A 7,056-nucleotide genomic window follows, 5' to 3' on the forward strand; every position below is an offset into this window, starting at 1 on the left:
CCAGCCCAGCCTCGGCTCGGTGCTCTACAGCTGGGGACCCTCTGGGGCCTCACTGAGGCTGCCTGTCAGGCTGATGGGAGTGGACAGCTGGGGTCGGGAGAGAAGCAGATCCGGCCAGAGGCCAGGCAGACAGGTGCTCACAGAACACCTCTACAGCCACAAGCCTTGCAGCAGAGCGTGGAGGCTGATTCAGAGCCATCCCAGAGGGAGGAGGAAGGAGGTGGTCAAAGTCACCTTCAGGGGAGAGGGGCGAGGACCTGAGGACCAGGAGAAGAATGCTGAGATTAACAACAGTGTGAGTGCCAGCAGCCCTTCCTGGCTCTCTGTATGGCCCTCAGAGTCCCCACCTTGAACGTGGCGCCAGTGACACTCCACTGGACAGATGAGGAAACAGAGGCCCAGAGAAGTGAAGCAGCAGAAGCTGGAAGTCCCGACTTTTCACTCACCCTCTCTTCCCTGTCTGCTTCTAGCCCCACCCTGCAAGGGACAGATGGGGGAACTGAGGCCTGGAATGGTGGGGGAACTGGCCACTAGTGGCACGGGGGTGGTGGAGGGAACCCAGGGTTCCCAACTCCCAGAGCAGGGCTTCCCCTCACAGCCATCGCCCCCACCCTTGGGGCCCTCACCTCCTCTTCCTCCTCCCTTCACTGAGCCTGTCTATTGGGTCTAGGAGCAGGGGCGTGCGTGCACGCGCGCATGCGTGCATGCGTGCATGCCCGGGACGTGCAGGGGCTTCTCCTCTTCCCCAAACCCAGAGCCAAGGCCAACTCCATGGCCACATCACCTGTCCTGGTTGACTCCCAGATGGGTGTCCCTGGCGCCTTGGTGACTGTTTTTGAATCAGCTGTGTGGTGGCCCTTCCAATCTATCCGGGTTTGATCGTCCATAAAAAAATTAATGGTCCCTGCAAACAAAGAAGCACAACAACAGAGGAAGGCTTTTTAGACAATCAATTAAAAGCCTAAGAGAGGGATTATCTCATTGAAATATCAATTTTTAATAGCACTGCATCTTTGAGTTTCCTCTCAAAAAACTTTGCACAGTCCATTTGCCTGCCCTGGTTTATAACTTCATCTCTTTGCTGCCTTTGACTGACCTGAGCCTCTGGGGCTGGCCTTGGGGAGCCCAGAGCAGGGGCCTGGGAGGGAGCGTGGGCAGTCATTCATTCATTTGTTCACCCATTCATTCATCGAAGTTCAGTGAGCTCCTGCTATGTGGCAGACATTGGTGTTGGGGGTACGAAAGTGACTAATGAGAACCAAATCCTAGGCCTTAGGAAACTCACAGGCTAACAAGTCAGCACCAGCCAGGTGAGTAAATCGGTAATTACAGTAGGAGGAACCACCTGGAAAAATCGATGTCAAGGGACTGAAAAGGAGGTTAATGGACACAGGAGAGGGAATATCTATGTAGCTAGGGAAGCTAGGGGAGGATACGAAGGCAGGAGGAAGAGCATGCCTGGAGGCCCAGAGGCAGAAACGGACTTGGGGTTTTGGAAGAGTAGAAAGGAGGCCAGTGGGATGGAATGGTAAGCGATGGGGAGAGAGTGGCAGATGAAGCTGTGCACAGAGACACCACCCAGACCTGCAAGGGCCCTGGAGGCCAGAGAAGAGGCGAGAGTGACCGTTAAAGTACACCAGGAGCTGCTGTGGCAGTGGTTACCAGCATCCTTGCGGAGAACGATGGCCCGGATTCACGGAGCTCCTGAGGGTCTCAACTTTGGTTTTCTCACTTGTAAGGTGGGATACCTGTGCCCACCTCACTGGGCTGTCATGAGCATCCAGAGAAACAACAGAGGCAGGCTGCCTGGCGTGGCTCCTCTTTTTTCTGACCCTACCCTTTCCCCCTTAGCTTGGCGGCTTCCTCAGTTTACCCTTTGGGGACTGGGCGATCAGATAAATTTAATCTGATAAGGGACTCCCACCAGACAAATTCCCAAGAGATTTTGTTACACACCTAACTCCAGTTTATCAGCCAATGGGGCGGGTTGGTCGGAAGGGGGTGGTGGTCCAAGAACAGACAAAGATGCCTTTGTTCTCCCAGTGTTACCGCCTAAACCCCATTCCATCCTGGAATTAAGATACCTGGGCGACTGGGCAGGTGATCAGGTGGAGGTTTCTGAGATGGGACGGAGAGCAGGGACAGCTGAGTGTGGCAGGGCAGACAGTCAGAGACAGATCCTGGACAGAGAACCCCACCCCAGTGTGGACAAGGGCACGTTTCCTGCCTGGACAACTGGTCTTCCACACTGATAAGATGGGTGTCCTTGGACCAAGGTGGACAAACAACAATGGCGATGGGAGCCGAAGCCCATGCCAGGGGCTCGACAAACGTCCTTTCTAATCCCCACAGTACCCCATGTTACATACGTGGAAACTGAGGCTCAGGTAGGTGATGCTTAAGTTAGGGGTGTAGGCGAATCCACATCTCTTTGACTGCTCTCTCTTGAGTTATTAGAATGGAGATCAAAGGAGTGAACGATTATGACCCTATTAAAATAAGCTGGAGATTCCTAACACATAGTTGCCGGGTGCCCTTGCATAAGCCACTTTGCTCTCTGTACCTCAGTTTAACTCATCTAGATAATGAGCGTCCCAACTCAGACCTGCCTAAGTTAGAGCATCAGGTCACGTGCTGGGTGAGAAAGAACCTTGAGTGATCTCAAGAGAAGAGGGCTTGATGACAGCGGTTCACACCATTATTACCTTACTCTCCCCTCCCCCTCTCCTTTCCCTGAATAGTCACGGAGCATCTGCTTCGAACGAGGCTCAGACCTGGGCTGAGGGCTGTAGCCGAGAACACCTGGTCTTAGGAGTTGTCCGAATTCGAACCCTGGTTCTGTGATTTACTGGCTGGTTCCTTCCCTCTCTGGGCCTCGGTTTCCTCATCTTGCCATGGTCCACCTCCGGTGGCAGTGCATGTGTTTTGAATGATATTCCGCCTCCTTTCCTGGTGGTGGGGTTGGGGAGGGGATTCAGGTTCCCATAGGCGGGGCCCCTGCCTTCAGAGCTTGAGGTCTGAGCAGATGAGGAACGCCCCAGTCACTGTGGAGCTGCCATCCTGTCTGACCACGCCACTGGTACTCCAGCAGTGGGGCAGGCATGGAGAGGATGCTGGGGAAGCCAGTGCGGGCGGGAGAGGGGGCCTATCTGGACTTCAGCCTAGAGCAACAGGGACCTGAGAACAAGGCCGCTGGGGAACGTGCTTAAGGGCAAGTCTGAAACCCACCATGGGCCAGCATGTGGAGCGAGACTTTATTGGTCCAGCAGTGGGGAGCCATGGCTGGCTCTTGAGCGGGGGAGGGGGACCCAGGATGCTCCTCTCTGATATGGGGGAAGCCTGGGAAATGCGAAAGCCTGAGGAAGGCTTTATGTTTATACCTTTTCAGGATCCCTCCCAGAGCAGGAGAGGGGAGTCTGAGCACCTGGAGACCACCCCAGCGCAGCTGGATCTGTGGGGCTGGAGGAGAACTGGGAGGCCTTCCAGGGAGGCCTTGATCCACTGGGAGGCACCCACCTAGGGCCTGGGAGGAAGCTGGCATCTTGCAACCCTGCAATTAGTAGGCAGAGGAGCTGGGTGGTGGTGGTGGTGGGGAGCAGGCTGAGAGCTGCAGCTGGTTCCTGGGTGCTGCCTCTGTCTCTAGCCCACCACCCACTGCCCCAGAGGGATGCCCAGGGTGGCTGGTGGGCCCCCAGGCAGTCAGGGAGCTAGGGTCTTGGGAGAGGATGCAGACCGTAAGCGAAGCCAGAAAAATAATAGTAACAGTGAAGTTATACTATGTTTGGAGAATCCAGTTGCTACTGTACCCATTTTATAGATAAGGAAATGAAAGCTCAGAGAGGGACAGGAGATTGCCAGAAGACACACAGCCAATCAGAAAGCAGCTGGATCTAGAAGCCAAGCTTGCCTGAAGGGCTGGGGCGTGGGGACTCACTCCTGGGCATAAATTTCCAGGCAGGGATCCCTAGGGGCTGGCTGGTAGGGGCAAAACAAACTTGGCTGGAAAGCAAGGGGAGGCCAAGCCTTCAGAGGACAGACTCCAGGGGCCCCAGCCTCATGCTAAAGGGGGAGGAGTGGCCGGGTGGGGCAGTGTCTGGCCCAGCAGGTTCTGCAGCTTGTCTGGGCACTCCAGGCCTGTGAGAAGAGGCCCTGGCACTGCTGCCCCTGGACTGCTGTGGCTTTCAGTGCCTGGGAGGCTTCTCAGCTGACCAGCAGAAAGATACCTAGGACTGGTCCTGCAGGTATTGCAGTGAAGCTGGAGTCAGGGGTGGGGGGGGGGTGCTTCTGGCTTCAGCCTTCCGTCTCAGCCATCCAGCCATCCTTCTTCCCCTCCCTTAAAGATGTTCACTAGGCCTAGGGCACTGTGCTGGCTGCTGGGAGGATTCTCTGCCCTCCAGGAGCATCTGGTCGGGTGGGAGGAGCAGCCAGGTACACAACCCACTAACACTCTAAGAATGAACCAAGTAGGCTGAGCTTTGAGGGGCTGGTGGGACTCTTGACGGGGAAGGGGCAATTCTGGGTGGTAGGAAGGGAGTTTAATACAGCTGGAGCTGCAGGGTCTGTTGAGTGGCATGGGGCTGCCGAGGGCAGGGGCTGCAAAATTCGGGGCCTTGCCTTGAAGGGCTGGGGGAAGGGGGGGCGTAACCAGGAGTGTGGGCTCTGGCCTCAGATTGCCTGACCGAGAATGCCAGGGTCACCACTAACCAGCTGTGTGGCCTTGGGATAGTTACTTGCTCCCTCCGAGCCTCTGCATCCTTGGTGTCGAGAGAGATGACCACGGGAGTGCCTGCCTCACAAGACTGTAAAGCACGTGGCGTGGCTCAATACATGTTACCTGTTCTCGGCAGTCACCACTGTGGTGACAAGAAGCCTGCAGGAGTTCTGATCCCGAGAATGACGTGTATACTCGGCCTGGCTATACTTCACACTGACTTTGGCCAGTGCCGCCCCTCTCGGCCACTCAATTTCCTCACCTGTTCAAAGAAAGACTGGACTAGGCCAGAGGAAGGGCACTCACATGCCTCGGGGGCCAGGCGGTAATAGAGACGAGGAGGGTGCAGGTAAGGCTGCAGGGAGCGGTGGGGATTGGGGCTCACCGGGTGGCTGTGCCCCCTTCCGGAGAGCACCTGCCTCTCAGCCCTGCAGCTGTGTGAGCCCAGCATGGTCTGAGGTGCTGATTTCTCAAGAGGGGGAAACGCACATTTTTAATGAGAAAACCTCCCATTATTAACATTAGCAATGCATTAAATATAGCTTTTAAAGCGTCACGGGAGCCAAAGCTGATGCTCCTGTTGGCAGATGTTGCTCTCATGACCACCGGGACGGAAGGGCTGTGAGCAAGGAGGCAGCGAGAGTTCCAGGCCCAGAGAATCTTCCAGCCCTGTGTCTGCGGCTGTGCTTCCCTCCCAAGGTTTCTGGTCTCCCTTGTACACTGGAGGCGGAAGGCCAGACCCTCTCCTCTCTGCTGTTCTCAGGAGCAGCCCCGCCCGCAGACAGGGGCTATAATGGGGCCCCTGCTCCACACTATCTCGCTGGAGGTGCCAGGGAGTCTGGGAGAGACTGCTGTGCCGGACGCTCTGCTATGTGTCTGGGAATGGCAGGTCTGCCTGGGGGCCCAGGGGTGGCTCTCAGGGCTGCTGTCAGTGAGTGCCTGGCTCCTGGCTCCTGCGGGTCAAAGGGCAGCACTTTCAGCCTCTTCTAGGGCCCGCTTCCTGCTCGGGAGAGAAAACAGAAAGAATCCCCCCACCCCGCCCCCTCGCAGGAAACGGTCCTCTTCTCACAGCGCCTCTTCCCTTTTCTGCTGGCCCTGGCTTGTGAGGAAAGGCCCACGGGGGTGGGTGGCGGGCCGTGTGGATCCTGGTGGCTGGGTCTTGCCCACTCCCTCCTCTCCACCTCAGAGCACAGGAGGGGACCTGGGCCTCTTTGCCGTGACAGCAAACCCCACCTCTCCAGCATGGTTAGCTTAGGTTTGGCCACAGGGGACATGACATGTTCGGTGCCCATATTACCCCCTGCGGGGCTCATGGGCCTGCCTCTCCCCTCCTCTCAGCCCCCAGGGCTTGTGGCATCCACTGGGTCCCAGCACCATGGCCCCAGGGGTCCCTCAGACTGGGCCACAACAAGAGAGGAGTCCTTTAGTGCAGCTGCCCACTCCTGGGCAGGGAGCCCCTCTATCAATTGAATTTAACTCCTCTTTGGTGCCAGGCCCCTGATCCGAGCCCAGCCTCTCCGTACTCACCTCTGAACACAGGGAACTCGCCACGGCCCGCGTGCTAGAACAGTCCTGAGAGGGCCTCCTCCTGCAGAAAGCAGGCCCTGGTGCCAAGAATTCATGTAAAACTCCCATCAAGGGCAGGTGTCTCAAATGTCACCTCAACTTGTGAAGATTCAAAAATATATGCTATTGTGTTTTTAATAACCTTTTCCACCAGATTTAATATAAATTGGCTGGTTATAGAAGGTTTAGAAATTAAGTATCAAAATAAGATTACCTATAATTCTACTACCTAGAGCAGGACTAGGGGAATGATAAAAGGATTTATTATTTGTTGTGTTCATACCTACCTCTGGGTAAACACCCACCAGTCAGTTGCCTGAACTTCATCCCTTACGGCAGAACCCAGCTGGCAAAGCCCCCCTCTCCAGGGCAAACCTTCAAGTATTTCAATTATAACTAACCTTTACTGAGCTCCAGATGAACTCACCAAATTCTCCTGATGGCTCTATGAGACATCTAATTTATAGATGGAGAAACTGAGGCTCAGAGAGGGCAATTAACTTCCCCAAGGTTGCACAGCCAGTAAGAGGCAGCAGAGCAGAGATTTGAATTCATCCGGTGCCAGAACTGAAGTCTCCTCCAGATTTGACATGCGCCATCCCTTTTCCTTCCCCTCAAAGGAGCTGGATTCCAGACCATTCAGCAGTTCCAGTGTTCATTCATTCTTTCTTTCTCATGTTCATTCATTTATTAAGTCACTCAAGTGACTTAATGTCAATATTTCTGAGCTCAGGTTCGGTGCCACGTGCCCACATCTGCCACACTCTCAGGATTCCAGC

Source organism: Kogia breviceps, chromosome 18 (genome assembly GCF_026419965.1).
Source record: "Kogia breviceps isolate mKogBre1 chromosome 18, mKogBre1 haplotype 1, whole genome shotgun sequence".
NCBI classification, from domain to species: Eukaryota; Metazoa; Chordata; class Mammalia; order Artiodactyla; family Physeteridae; genus Kogia; species Kogia breviceps.